At 50.1% G+C, this 13,646-nt stretch overlaps 1 long non-coding RNA gene across 2 annotated transcripts in view; it reads left to right on the forward strand.

The window, feature by feature from the left end:
* Positions 1-13,646, forward strand: part of LOC142003774 (uncharacterized) — a 37,120-nt gene that overhangs the window by 1,397 nt on the left and 22,077 nt on the right. The gene's annotated exons all lie outside the window — the stretch shown is intronic.

Here is a 13,646-nt window from a genome sequence, read left to right on the forward strand (position 1 = left end):
GGCCATCAGAAGGCAGGATATTGTTCCATGTGGTCTGCCCCAGTACAGCTGTTCTCGTGATCTGACTGATTGATACAGAGCTGGGCTGGAGACAGAAAGCACTGAAGTGGGGGTATTAAAATTGCCTTGCTCTTAAAGCATTTTACAAAGGAGGGTGGGATCCTTAATCCCACTGAACAGAAGAGAAAACTGAGGCACTGAGCGGAGCAGGGACTCGGCCACAGTCACACAGCTGGTCAGGAGTCTGAATGGCTACCTGGAGCCAAACCCCTCTGGAAGGTGTGTGACAGTGTTATTGTCTTCACCTTCCCAGCCCTCGGCTCGTCTGCAGGGTAGGTGCAGTTTGTTACAGAGTAGATATCTGAACCTTGCTCTCACCTACAGACTTGATGTTGGTTCTTTCTTTTGTCCTTTTCCTTAAACCAGGACAAAACCCTGTTCTCTTCCCATGGAGGGGAGAGGCCTGACTGGCTTCTCGCCTGTGGAAATACCTAGGGCTTTCAGCCTCCTACCAACTGAATTAGACACTAGTTTTGTGTTGCTATCTACAGAGCAGGAGTTTCCTGTTCTGTCCGCCTCCTGCCTTCCTCTTCCTTTGCCCAACATTTGTTTCAGTTCTAGGGAGGGGATTTTCCTCTGCTAGGTGGGGGCAGGGCTGAAATCACATCCTACCGTGCTTCCCCGGCCTGTTTTCTAGGGGATTGCTAACCAAAAAAGGAAACATCTGCTTGTTTCCTAGAGACCTGGAGGGCTATTGGGAACAGGAGATGTTGTTGTATCATCAGGGATTAGGGGCACAAAGACGGACAGACAGAGCAGTGGCCACCAAGGGGCAGGGGTGCCTAGTGGGTAGCATGCCACCCTGGGGTTCTGGCATTTTGGGTTTTTGTCTCTGGTGGTAGGTGACCTTGGGCAAGTCACAGCACTGCTTAGTGCCTCAGTTTCCCCATTTGTGAACTGGGACTGATGTCCTATTGTCAAGTGCTCTGAAACCTACATCTGTCCTCTGCTCATGGGCTTCACTCCTGCCTTGGCGAGGGAACTCCAATCTCCATGCTCTGTTCCTTCCCATGGAGTCAGTAGCATGATGGCGTTGGGATTTTATCACACAAACAAATGTTCTCTCTAATTTTTTTTCCATCTGTGTGTGGAATAAATTTTGTTATATGCACTGAAGCATGTGCAAATGCACACCACCACTAGACTCCTGTGCTGCCAGCTTGTAGGCATGGGGGAGACTCTGCTAATCATCTGGGAGGCATTTGAATCTCTCCTGGGTGGCTGCCCAAGCACTTAGCTTAGAGGGAACACTGATACGGACCCTGGCCCACTTGGGTCTGGACTCTGGGTGAAAGCTGTACTTTTCAATTGGAAGCTGGGCTGAGACCAGAGGACTCATTTCATAGAACCACCATCTGCTGAGGCAGGATTGCCTAGTGGTTATGGTGCTCAGCTGCATTCTAGGAAATGGGTTTGATTCCTCAGGTTCTGTATCTCTGTGCTTCTGTTTCCTGTTTGTAAATGGTGAGAAAATGCCCCCAGGTCTTCCTTCCCCTGGGACCGTAAATAGACCATAAATGAAATCCATCGAGACTGCCAGGGGCTCAGATATTCTGGGGAGGGGAGGACAGTTAATGGACAGACCCTTGATCCAGGGAGCAGGGCCTGGAGTGTTTCACCTCTGTTCTTACCAAGGTTAATGGCTTCAACGAAAGCCATAAACACAAATATCGAGAAGCCAGTACATTTTTAAGCCTCATTTAGCATCACATGCTGCTCTTGTGACTGATCTTTGCTCTCTCTGGCTCTAGGGAGGGACCTTTCTTTTCCCTTAGTGATATACAGCCTGTTCCGCACAAGAAAGCGTCACTGGTAAATCTTGCCTCTTTGCATGGCCTTGATTAAAAAAAAATATATATATATTTTTGGTCCATCTGTCACTCATTTCATCGAAAGATCTCAACGTATGTCACTAACATCGCTTCGCCCACGCCACAGTTATCATGGACCTTTGTTTACAGGTAGGGAAACTGAGGCACAGAGCAGCTGTGTCACTTGCCCCACATCTGGATTTTATTTCCAGCTCTCAAAACCAGCCAGGCTGGGACAGACCCAAAGTGTGCCAACCTAGGGCCACCTCTCTGATACAGCGGGGGAAGGTGAAAGGGGATAATCGCTCTCCCTCTCCACCCCGAAAGGTCACAGCCTGATCTTCAGGCGTAAGTCATGAAGCTCAAATTTTAATATATCTTCCAAAAGTTGCCTCTAGGGAAACAGTGTAGCCTAGCAGTTATGGAGCACTGTACAGGGAGTTGGGAGTGTGGGCGGGGGGGGAAGGAGTTAGCTTATCTTCCTGTCTGTGCCACTGGCCTGCTGGGTGACCTTGGGCAATGTGTGTTGCTGCTCGGTGCCTCAGTTTCACCATGTATGAAATGGGATTCAAAGCAACTGACCTCCTGGGTAAAGTGCTGTGAGATCTACTGAGGAAAAGTGCCTTGTAGGTTCTAGGAATGATTCACTCTTATTTCAGCCCAGCCAGCCAGGTCTCTCTTGAACCTCTGCCTTCCTAATAGTCTGGGAGGAGCCTGTGTCCAGCAGAATCCTATGGGCACAGCACAGTACCTGCCTTTGGCCCATTGTAATGCAGGTGTTTTGCTGCTAACATGTAGGAGCTTGTAGTAGCCGCAATGTAAACCAGGTGGCTTCTTGTTCCCCACCCTCTTCTCGCCCCAACACACCTCTGTAAAATTAGGTTCTAATCTAATGTGTTGAACCAGGTTTCAACTGCAAACCCACTTCCTTCCCCTGCCCCCCGCCCCCGCCCCAGTTCAAAGGAAGGGTTGGAGCCAGGGGGTTGGGACCAGCTCTGCTCTAGCTCAGCACAGGTTTATATTGCATTGTTTCCTGCCGGCCCTGAGTGAGATCAAGGCCCTGAGTGCTGCTCAGAAAGTGAGATAGCTCCCTAGACCTTCAGAGCAGGGACTAACCAGGCTGAAGCTGTGAGGGGAAACCGAGGCACAAAGCAGGGGTGGGTCTTGCCCAGCATCACCTGGCAGGACAGTAGCAGGTGGATGGGAGCAGAGTGAGCAGCCAGTGCAGATCTTTGTGTGATGGCTTTTGTCGCTCCGCATACCACCCTCACGGTGCCCTCTCTGTATCGCCATATCCCAGGGTGAGACATCTCAAGGAGTCAGTGGTGGAAAATGCCACCTGGGTGGGTCCCCGCAGGCCTGCGGAGGCAGAGAAGAATTTTTTTTCTTCCTGACTCTCTTCTAAGCTAGTTCATAAGTAGTAATTGGCCAAGGCTATGTGCCCCATGTTCCCTATAAGGAGAGTTCTTGGGCAGCCGTGAGGAGCAGTTCAGAGGCCACCAGCTGATGAACAGAGTGCCTGCTGCTGCCTGCAGCCAGCAACATGTCTTTCTACTGGTGGTGCACTTGCACGCATGCCTTGGTGCACATAACAAATCTTATTCCACCCCAGATGGGAAAACTTAAGGTAACTACAACAAGGCTGCTGTTCCCTCTATCTCCTGGCTCTGCAGACCGTATTCATGTAGATCCATTTTTTGGTTTGGTTTGAGTTCTGTAAGGAATTCTGCCCCCCCCAATCACATCCTGCAGCAGGGAGTTCTACACATTACTAGTAACACCCTATGCTAACTGGCTTATCGGTTAACCTCCCTAAATTTGCATCAGTGGACGCTGCACCCACTCCAGCTGGCACTCTGCCCTTTAGGGGTAGCTTGGCCGCATACAAAATCTGCTGCCACCGGGGTAGCAGAAATAACCAGAAGTCCTGTGGCACCTTATAGACTAACTGATACTTTGGAGCATAAGCTTTCATGGGCAAAAACCCGCTTCATCAGATGCAGGGGTAACAGAGGTCTCTCTTAAAAGCTTGAGCCTCCATTATACCCAGAGTGCCAAGGATCAATCCCTGCAGCCAGTAACTCTTCTGGGACACAGTGTGGCTGCAACCTATTCCATAGATTGCCTTATTAATACCCCAGAGCAGTAAATTCTGCAAGAGACCCTTCAGAAACATTCTGAGTCGGTAATACCCTGTGCATATGAGTTCCACTACATGACTTCAGTAATGTGCTATGGCCCTGAGTTCTACAGCTGAAGCTCAGGCATACCCAGCAGCAGTGAGTTCCACAGGTTATAGCTTGCAGCTGGGGCTCCCCCAAATCGCTTGATATCCTTGACTGTCTAATTACCAGAGCGTCTCCTTTCAGCACAACCACCTTGTGTGACACAGAAACTGGAAGTAAGGGGTTTTAATCACTAGCGTACCTCATGTGATTTGCAGGCTCCCTATCTCTGCTCACACTTGTTTCGGGTTCTGGTTGCTACATGTGTGTTTCAGGGCTGCGGTATTTTTCACTTCTTGCCCAATAACCTGGGTCATATCCATGCAGTTGCCATCCATATATAGAGGAGACTTGTCATTGGTGGCGTCTTTAAAATCAACAAGCAGCATGCGGCGGATGCATGGCTGATCATGTGGACAGAGGGCGCCCTCCAATCAGTGTGTGTCTGGGCTGAGCCAGGCAGGGCTTATGTTGCATGTGCAGAAGGTTGTAGAAAGATACCAAATTGTGTCTCTGCCCAGAATGTTCTGCTTGTACCCTCCTCCTTTCTAGTGAACAAGTTGTTGAGGTTTGGCTGTGCAACCCCAGAGGGAAAGGGATCTGGGAGTCATAGTGGACCTCAAGCTAAGTATGAGTTATGTGACACCGTTGCGCACAAAAAAAAAAAAAAAAAAAGCAAACTCCACTCTGTGCTGCATTAACAAGAGTGTTGTGAGCAAGATGTGAGGAGTCATTCTTCTGCTCTGCTCTGGATTGATTAGGCTTTAGTTGGAGTATTGTGCCCAGTTCGGGGCACCACATTTTAGGAAAGATGTGGAGAAATTAGACAGGTGCCAGAGAAGAGCAACTAGAATGATCACGACAAAAAAGCAGCCCAGTAGCACTTTAAAGACTAACAAAATAGTTGATTAGGTGGTGAGCTTTTGTGGGACAGACCCACTTCTTCAAACCAGTCTGAAGAAGTGGGTCTGGCCCACAAAAGCTCACCACCTAATCAACTATTTTGTTAGTCTTTAAAGTGCTACTGGGCTGCTTTTTTGTTTAGATGGAATAGAGACGAACATGGCTCTCTTACCATTCTAGAATGAGTAATGGTCTAGAAAATATGACCTCTGAGGGAAGAGTAAAGGAATTGGGTTTGTTTATTTTAGAAAAGAGATGGCTGCGAGGGGACATGATCGCAGCTTTCAAGTACCTAATAGGGTGTTAAAGGAGGAGGGAGAAAAAATATTCTGCTTAGCCTCTGAGGAGAGGACAAGAAGCAATGGGCTTAAACTGTGGCAAGGGGGGTTTTGGTTGGACATTAGGAAAAAATTTCCTGTCGGGGTGGATAAGTGCAGCACTAGAATTGCCCAGGGTGGTTGTAGACTCCTCATCATTGGAGATACTTAAGAGCAGGTTGGATAAATACCCAACAGGGATGATATAGATGGTACACAGAGTCACCAGTGCTTCCTGCAATACCTTGGTTTCTCTCCCACTCAGGTGCAAGACACAGCTAGCCCTGTGCTTTGGAGATCTGCAGAGGGCATCATAGGAGACTAGAACTGGCAACGACCCCAAGAGGTCACCAAGTCCAGTCCCTCACAGCAGGACCAAGCGCCATCTTCTTTCCTCTGAGTCGCTCCTGAATCACTGCCGAGGAGAGGCTGCTGCAGGCGGTCGTGCTCAGTAGGGGTTGCTCTTTTGACTGAGTCCCTCTAGTCTGACGCTCGCTGTGATCAGGGCCATCTTTCCGCTGAGTCCTGACTATGAGATCTGAGTCCCTTTGGATCCCACTGGCTCCCTACACATCCATAGTGCAGTGTCCTGGCCGAATTCCAGTTGGCGTCATAACATTTCTGCCATCTTAAATGTGCTCCCCACTACTTCCGAGAGGATTTAACACATTTTGCTTCCTGTCCTAGACTTTCTGCTGAGCTGGGCTGGACCTGGCGCCAGGCAAACTGGTCACATGCAGGTCACCGTCACGAGGGGGCACTGCAGTGGGCCTGGACTTCCCCTTGTTGGCTGCTACGGGACTTTCTTTGACTGCAGCATGGTCCAGACTCCTCTCTGGCTGCCCTCCTCCCAACCCCACCATTGGGCCTGCACAGCTTCTCCTGGATCCTCATCCCCCTTGACTCTCCCCTCTGCCTGCCTGAGAGCTCCAGCTCCATTTTCAGTCCCCAGCGTGGTGTGGCCCACCAGCGCATGGAGCAGAGCGGAGTCCCTCTTGCCCTCCCTGCCAGCATTCCCTTTACTTTTCTGCATCCATAGAGAGAATAAAGTTTGTTATGCGCACCAAGGCATGTGCAGCTGTGCACCACCATAGAAACACAGGCTGCCAGCTGTGGGTGCTCTGCTAATCAGCAGGACAGCTGCTGAATCTCTGCAATGCTGCTCCTTGCCTGCATGGCTCTGCTGCCAGAAGGGATGGCTGGGCCAGAAGTGAAATTTTCTCTCCTGGTGACCCAACCCTGTGAGTTTGTGCAGGACGTCAGGGGAGAAGCCCAGCAGGGCTGGGAACAGAACAGGGGGGACATCCTGGGAAGTGTGGGTGGGGGTGAGGAGCAAATATGCTGTGCTCCAAGTCCTAAATAAGGGTGGAGGTGAGAGGTGGGTGAAGAAGCACCAGAGAAGGGGAATGGACCTGAGAAGGTAGGGGTGCGTGGGGAGCTGAAATAGCCACTGAGTTCTCAATGGAGCGGGAGAGGCTTGGACAGGAAGGCTGGGAACAGGGAGGTTTCCTGGGTTTGTTTCTCATTAGCACTGATGAATTGGTTCCTATTCTTATTAAACAGCACAGCCAAGGCATCTGTTCCCTTTTCTGGCTTAAAGAGAAACGCTCTCTTTTATGGAGACAAACAAAAGGCCATTTGGGAGCCTGAGGGCTGGACTTGGCCATTGGTATCTGCTATTTCTTTTCTGTCATTCATGGGGATTTGGGGCCATGGCCCGGCCATCATGGAAGATGCCTCTCTGTGGCCTTTTGACATGCATTACAGAGCTATGTCAGGGCCACATCCCTCTCCTGGAACACTGGGGGCAAGGGGGTGTCTGTGGATGGAAGCTGTATTCCATCTATGCTGAGCCCTTGGGCAGCCACCCAGGAGAGATCCAGGGGCTGCCCAGCTGATTAGCAGAGTGCTCACAGCTGGCAGTGTGTGTTTCTATGGGTGGTGCACATCCACATGTGCCTTGGTGCACATAACAAAATTTATTCCATCCATGGATGGGGGAAAATTAGAGGGAATCCTAGATGGGAGGGTGCTGGGCACAGGGATTTGTGGTGGAGATCTCTGGGTGAGGGTGCCTGGCCATGGATGTTGCTGGCCATAAGGGGTGGGGGTATGGGGCCAGGGGGTGGTGTGGCAGAGTATGCTGGCAGCTCAGGGCTGGGGTTGGCTGCTCAGGCCTGAGGGAAGTGCAGGCATCAGGAGGTGAAGCTGGTACTGTGCAGAGGGTGAGGCAAACAGGGTACAATGCATGGGTTAGTGGCAAAGGGAGCCCAGGAGAGGGATGCAGGTGTTGTGGAGCTACTTAGTGCCAGGGGAAGGGGGGGCACCATTTTCCCTGAGGCTGGCCCTGCCACAGAGTCATAACACTGAGATCTCAAATCTCAGCTGTTCTGTGCCTTAGTTTCCCTGGGGGGATGTCACTCCTATTGCTTCCCTACACTTCGATAGCACTGGTGACATGGCCAAATTCCAGTTAGGGTAACAACATTTCTGCCACGTGACATGTGCCCTGTACTTTCAACTGGATGTAGTACGTTCTGCTTCTGGTCCTAGACTATCCTGCATATCTGCATTTGCTCTGTGTTAAACAGCTATCATGTCCCCTCCCCAGAGCTGGCTGCGTTTCACAGGTAGGACCATGATCTCTGCATGCTTTGCAATGTGTTTCAGCACCCTTTGGCACCTGGCTGGGGGCTGCAAAGTTGTGGTGATCACACGTGGCGCTTTCCAAATGATTTTGCTTTATGTGTGAGTGAGGTTTTTAGGTTGGAAGAAATTCTTTAGTCCTCTGACCTTGGTTATAAAACGTTCTGTATAGATGGCTCTGCCCTGGGCTTTGATTGGAGGCAGGGCTGCTCTTGGGGACCGAGGTTCGGGATTCCTGGGAGACTAGCTAGCCCAGCCATCCATGCTGTTTGACTGACTCTGTCCTAGGACTGAGGCGTGTTTACCTAAATCCGTTATTGTATCTAGCATTTGCTCCCTCACTTCCTGCTACTGAGCAGGCAATGTGCTAGGCCCTTGACAGCTGTGACTGCACAAGAGTCCGGCAGTGCGGGCGCAAGAATGGACTGTTCTTCACAGAAGAAGGGCCAATGTGATTAGAACCAAGTCTGGGGCTGGCCAGAGGCGGATGGCTTCTGTGTGCCACCCTCCAAGACAGGATCAGTGGCTGCACACAGCTCATCAGGGTAAGCTGCTAGTGGGCTGCTGGACAGGTTGTTTACCTTGTGACCACAGGTACGGCTGCCTGCAGCTCCCATTGGCTGGAAATAGTGAACCATGGCCAATGGGAGTTGCAGGTGGCTGTTCCCACAGACACAAGATAAACAAGTTGTTTGGCAGCCTGCCAGCAGCTTACCTCAATGGGCTACAGGTTGCCCCCCACTGCTCTAAGGCCTCAGATGAAATGGGATTCAGCTCATTCTCGTAGAAGGCATAAAAACTACTCTCCCAGGTTGGAGCGAAGGGCATATTGCCTGGTGCACACCCTGGGCGGAGAAAGAGCAGCCGGTGTCCCTAGACTGGCTGTGTGGGGCAGCACTCTCGGTGAGTCCATGGCTTAGCTATGCAGAGTTCCCACCTCAGGCTGTGTGCTCAAGATCCCAGGCTGACACCTGCCTGACTCATTCTGGGATTTGCATAGGTCTCAGCTTCATGGCATGAACTGTGGCAAGTTGTGGAAATACCTGGAACTTCAGCCCGGAGAACAAGCTCTGCTCCTGCCCTGCCTTCCTGACATCACTTGGCTTTATACACACTGGGGTGCTGGTGGCAGCGCCTCATTTAATCTGATACAATTGCAAGGGGCACTGAACTTCCCTGGCCTCATGGGCTACTTGGCCAGCTCCGAACAGGCAGCATTTTCTCTGGCCCCATGCTGGGATCTCCAGGTGCTACCTGGGCAGTGTTTTCTGGGTTTCCCTTTTCACTTCAGCCAACGTCCCACTTCCCCAGAGGCTGAATGAGAAGCCCAGAGCCTTGATGTTTTCCATCCAGCATCTTAGTCTCCAGGGCTCTCTTCTCCTTGTGCCCAGAAGAGCCTTTGTTCTTGTGCTCTAGCAGATTGGCTCTGGTTACTGTAGTGTCTGAGCAGTGCCCCCTCTTGAGGTGGGGCAGCACTATCAGTGGGGAAATGAGCCCCAGAGAGATGAAGGCAAGGGGCCTCTGAGATATTTAGGTGGGTAACTCTCAGAAATTAATGGGGATGAGACCTCCAAACAGCATTTCTCTAATTTTTTTCAATGGGTGGAATAAACTTTGTTATACGCACTGAGGCATGTGTGGATGTGTACCACCAATAGAAACACATGCTGGTGGTTGTGGATGCTCTGTTAATTAGCCCCCAATCTTTAAAGGTATTGGGGGACAGTGATCTCTGTAAGCTGAGCACTCAGGCAGCTGACCAGGAGAGATTCAGGTGCCACCCAGCTAAGTGACACGGGTAAGGGTCACACAGGGAACATGTGGCAGAGCAGAAACTGAAGCTGGGTCTCTCCCTCCACCCTGTTAGAGGTGACAGCCCTACCCCCCAGGAAAGGCTGCAAAGCGCTCCTGGTTTTCCCCCTTATTCTGAGGCTCTGGCCAATCAAATTCCTTTCTGAAAACTTTAGAACAGTTCCCCTTTGTATGCAAGCTTTCCTGAGGCTCTCCCTCATTCTGTTTATAACACATGGCCCTTTTTTGTATGGCTTTCAAAGATCCTTAGTTCCCCTTTGAGGGGTAGAAATACCCTCATTTTCCAGAAAGGGAAACTGAGGCATAGGTCTCATAATGAGTCAGTGGGACAGCTGGGAAGAGAACCGAGGCATCCTCTGCCCCCTGAGCAGGAGGCTGGTGCTGGCTCACAGCATGGTGAACCAAAGGGCCATCTAGCCCAGTGTCCTGTCTGTTAAGAGTGGCCAGTGCCAGGTGCCCCAGAGGGAATGGACAGAAAAGGGAATCCACCAGTGATCCCGCCCCTGTCACCCATTTCCAGCTTCTGACAAACATTGGCTAGAGACAGCATTCCTACCCATCCTGCCTAATGGCCATTGATTGGACTTAACCTCTATGAACCTTGTTACGTCTTTTTTGAAACCTGTTTGTCTTGGTCTTCACAACATGGGAGTTCTACAGGCCTACTATGCACTGCAGAAAGAAAGAAAATCTCCCTTTTTTTTTGTTTCTTTTAAACCTCCTGCCAATTAATTTAATTTGGTGACGCCCTAGTTCTTCTGGGACAAATAACTTTTTTTCCAATTCGATTTTTTTCACATCAGTCACAATTTTATAGACCTCTATCATATTTCCCGCCCCCCGCCCCCCCGAGTAGTCTCCTCTTTTCTAAGCTGAAAAGTCTGTGTCTTTTTTAATCTTTCTTCATGTGGGACCTGTTCCAAACCCCTCATCATTTTTGTTGCCCTTTTCTGAACCTTTTCCAGTGCCAATGTATCATTTTTGAGATGAGACAACCACACCTGTATGGTGACAAGGATCAGGGAGGTAGCCGTGTTAGTCTGTAGCTTTGAGAACAACAAGAAGTCTTGTGGCACCTTACAGACTGACAGATATTTTGGAGCACAAGCTTGCTTGTGCTCCAAAATATCTGTCAGTCTGTAAGGTGCCACAAGCCTTCTTGTTGTTCTTGCGTCTGTATGCTGTACTCAAGATGTGGGTGTACCATGTATTTATATAGAGGCAATAAAATAGTCTCTGTCTTATTTTTATTCCATTTTTTTTTTAAGATTCCTAACATTCTGTTTGCTTTTTTGATTGCTGGTGCACATCGAGGGGATGTTTTCCAAGAGCCACCCACAATGACTCCAAGATCTCTTGCTTGAATGGTTTATAGCTAAATTAGTCCCCATCGTTTTGTACGTAGAGCTGGAACTATTTTTTTTCCAATGCACATTACTTATGATTTATCAACATTAAATTTCATTTGCCATTTTGTTGCCCAATCACTTAGTTTTATGAGAGCTTGACACCTTTTCACTGTCTGCTTTCTTCTGAACTACCTTGAGCAGATCTGAAAAATCTGAAGTGGGTCTCATTACCTAATTAGTCTTTAATGAGCTTTCATCGGTAAGACCCACTTCAGCTTTTCAGATGTGCTCAAGGTAGCTCAGAAGAAAGCAGACCGTGAAAAGCATCAGGAAGACCTCAGAAGACTAAGTGATTGGACAACAAAATGGCAAATGAAACTTAATGATGTATCAGTTTAGTATATGCCCTGAACTCAGTGCACTTTGCAGCATCTGAGCCCCCGGCCAAAGACTGGCGGTGGTGCTGCTTTCTCAAGCAGATACTCATCCACCCTTTCCCATAGCTGGCCTGGGATCCGGTCTTGCTCCACTCATAGGACACGCAGTGCAAGAGGACACCGATTGGCCAGTTGGTGGGTTCAGGCGCCTGCTGATTGGTCAGGGCCCTCTTTCACATGGGTACTCACACATCCTCTGCATGCTCTGGGCTGGTTCTTCCAGCCTCCCTGATGCTTTTGATGCGGTGTGTGCTTGAACTCAGCGAACCGGCAGTTTCCACTCCCTGCCATGAGTCACACCCCAGAGGGGAGTGCTACTGGCTTTGGAGAGCCTTGCAAATGCAGGCAGCTGGGGGGACTCTTGAGAGTAATTGTTACCCCTCCAAGTACCTTCTACGGGGACTTCCAGTTACTGAGTCTGTGAATCCCTTCTCAAAAAATCCTGCTGTACAGCCTCATTGTAAACCAAGCCAAACGCTCAGCTGCAGCTAGGGCTGCCGGCTCTGCTGGGATGTATTTCTGGCAGTTTCATCCTGTGACATAATCTTTAATTAAAAATTAATCTTTGCTGGAGATTCCAGGACAACCCTGGTGAGCTGGCAGCCCTCTCTGTGACTGGCATTAGGTGCGGCTGCTGGGTTCGAACCCCCATGGCTTCAGACTGCCCTACTGCTCGCCCCTTTTCCCCATCCCTGCAACAGGGCTCACTACACTACAAACTGATTGGAGCTTTATTGCTTGTAGGGGCTGCCTCTTCTTAGGGTTCGTTTAGTTCTGGAAAGGAAGCAGAATAGCTAGGAGTGGGACTTGCACTGAAATAGCCATTCCAGAAACGTGTTTCTGGTAAATTTCCAAGTGCAGACAAGCTCATGGGATCGTACCCATTCAGAAAGTGACAGGGAGCTGAACTCCAAACAAGGCCCATAGGAAAGAGGCACAGGAGAGAAGGTGTTTAAAAGCTGCAAAGACAGTGTTGTGTAGTGGGTTGAGTTGAGGACTACTGGGCTCTGTTCCCCAGTGTGCCCAATACTGGCTGAGTGACCTCAGATCAAATTGCCTTGCCGTGCCTCCATTTTCCCCTCTGTAAAATGGGTGTCCTATCACTCACCCACTTCACGGGGGGCGGGGGAGGTGGAGCTTTGAACCTACTAATTAAGATGCTGTGAGATCCATGCAAGAAGGGCCCCATGTTACAAATTCAGTGTTTCCCTGAGACAGAGCTGCAAACTTTGACTCCAGATTGGATCTTTCCCTGAAGTTTTTGGAAATGAACCTCGTTGGTCAGTGGAAATGTAAGCTCCACCCCCACTCTCCCAGCCCTCACTGCCGCACCCCTGCCCCTAGCATCAGACTGTAGGGAGCAAGCTGTCTCCATGGGCCGGTTCAGGCCTCGGACTATCTGCTGACAGATGCTAGGAACAGGTCCTCTTCTTCTCATCCCCTCCCAGGCAGAAAAACAGACTGTGCTACTAGAGATTCCTGGCATACCTGGCTCTGCTGGGACAGCTCCCTTGGCAGGCGCTGCAAACTGCAGTTCCTAGGACTGCACAAATCCAGCTCCTGTGGGCACCCTGCTGGACAGAGGTGAAGGAAGAGAGTGGGAGAGGTTTAGATTCTGTTTGATACAGGCCAGGGAGGTGGTAGGAGAAGGGAATCCAGTTAAACAGGGGCAGGCTGCATGTGCAGGGCAAACATCTTAGGCCTGGGACTACTACATCTAAAACTCAGGCCAATGGAGCTCTGTCACTCAGGTCTGACCTGTGAGATGTCAGGGAGCTGATACCAGCGCCAGGTTGATGGAGGAATTCTGCCAGCCTAGCCACCATCTCCCCAAGAGACAGGTTTACTGCTGTAGCAGTGTAGTGCAAACACCTGCAACAGGTTGAACCTCTCTAATACTGAACTCTCTTGTCCCTCAACAATTGTAATCCAGCACGATTTGAGTTAGCCAGGCACCTCTTATAGCTGTGGCCAAGTTCCCACGGTCCTATAAAGTTTTTCTGGCCACCAGGCCTGGCTCTTGGTGTGCTGTGCTGTTATTTAGCTGTGATTTACCCCAAAATGTCTTCTCAGAGCCAAGTAAGCA

Source organism: Carettochelys insculpta, chromosome 30 (genome assembly GCF_033958435.1).
Source record: "Carettochelys insculpta isolate YL-2023 chromosome 30, ASM3395843v1, whole genome shotgun sequence".
Lineage (NCBI taxonomy): Eukaryota > Metazoa > Chordata > Testudines > Carettochelyidae > Carettochelys > Carettochelys insculpta.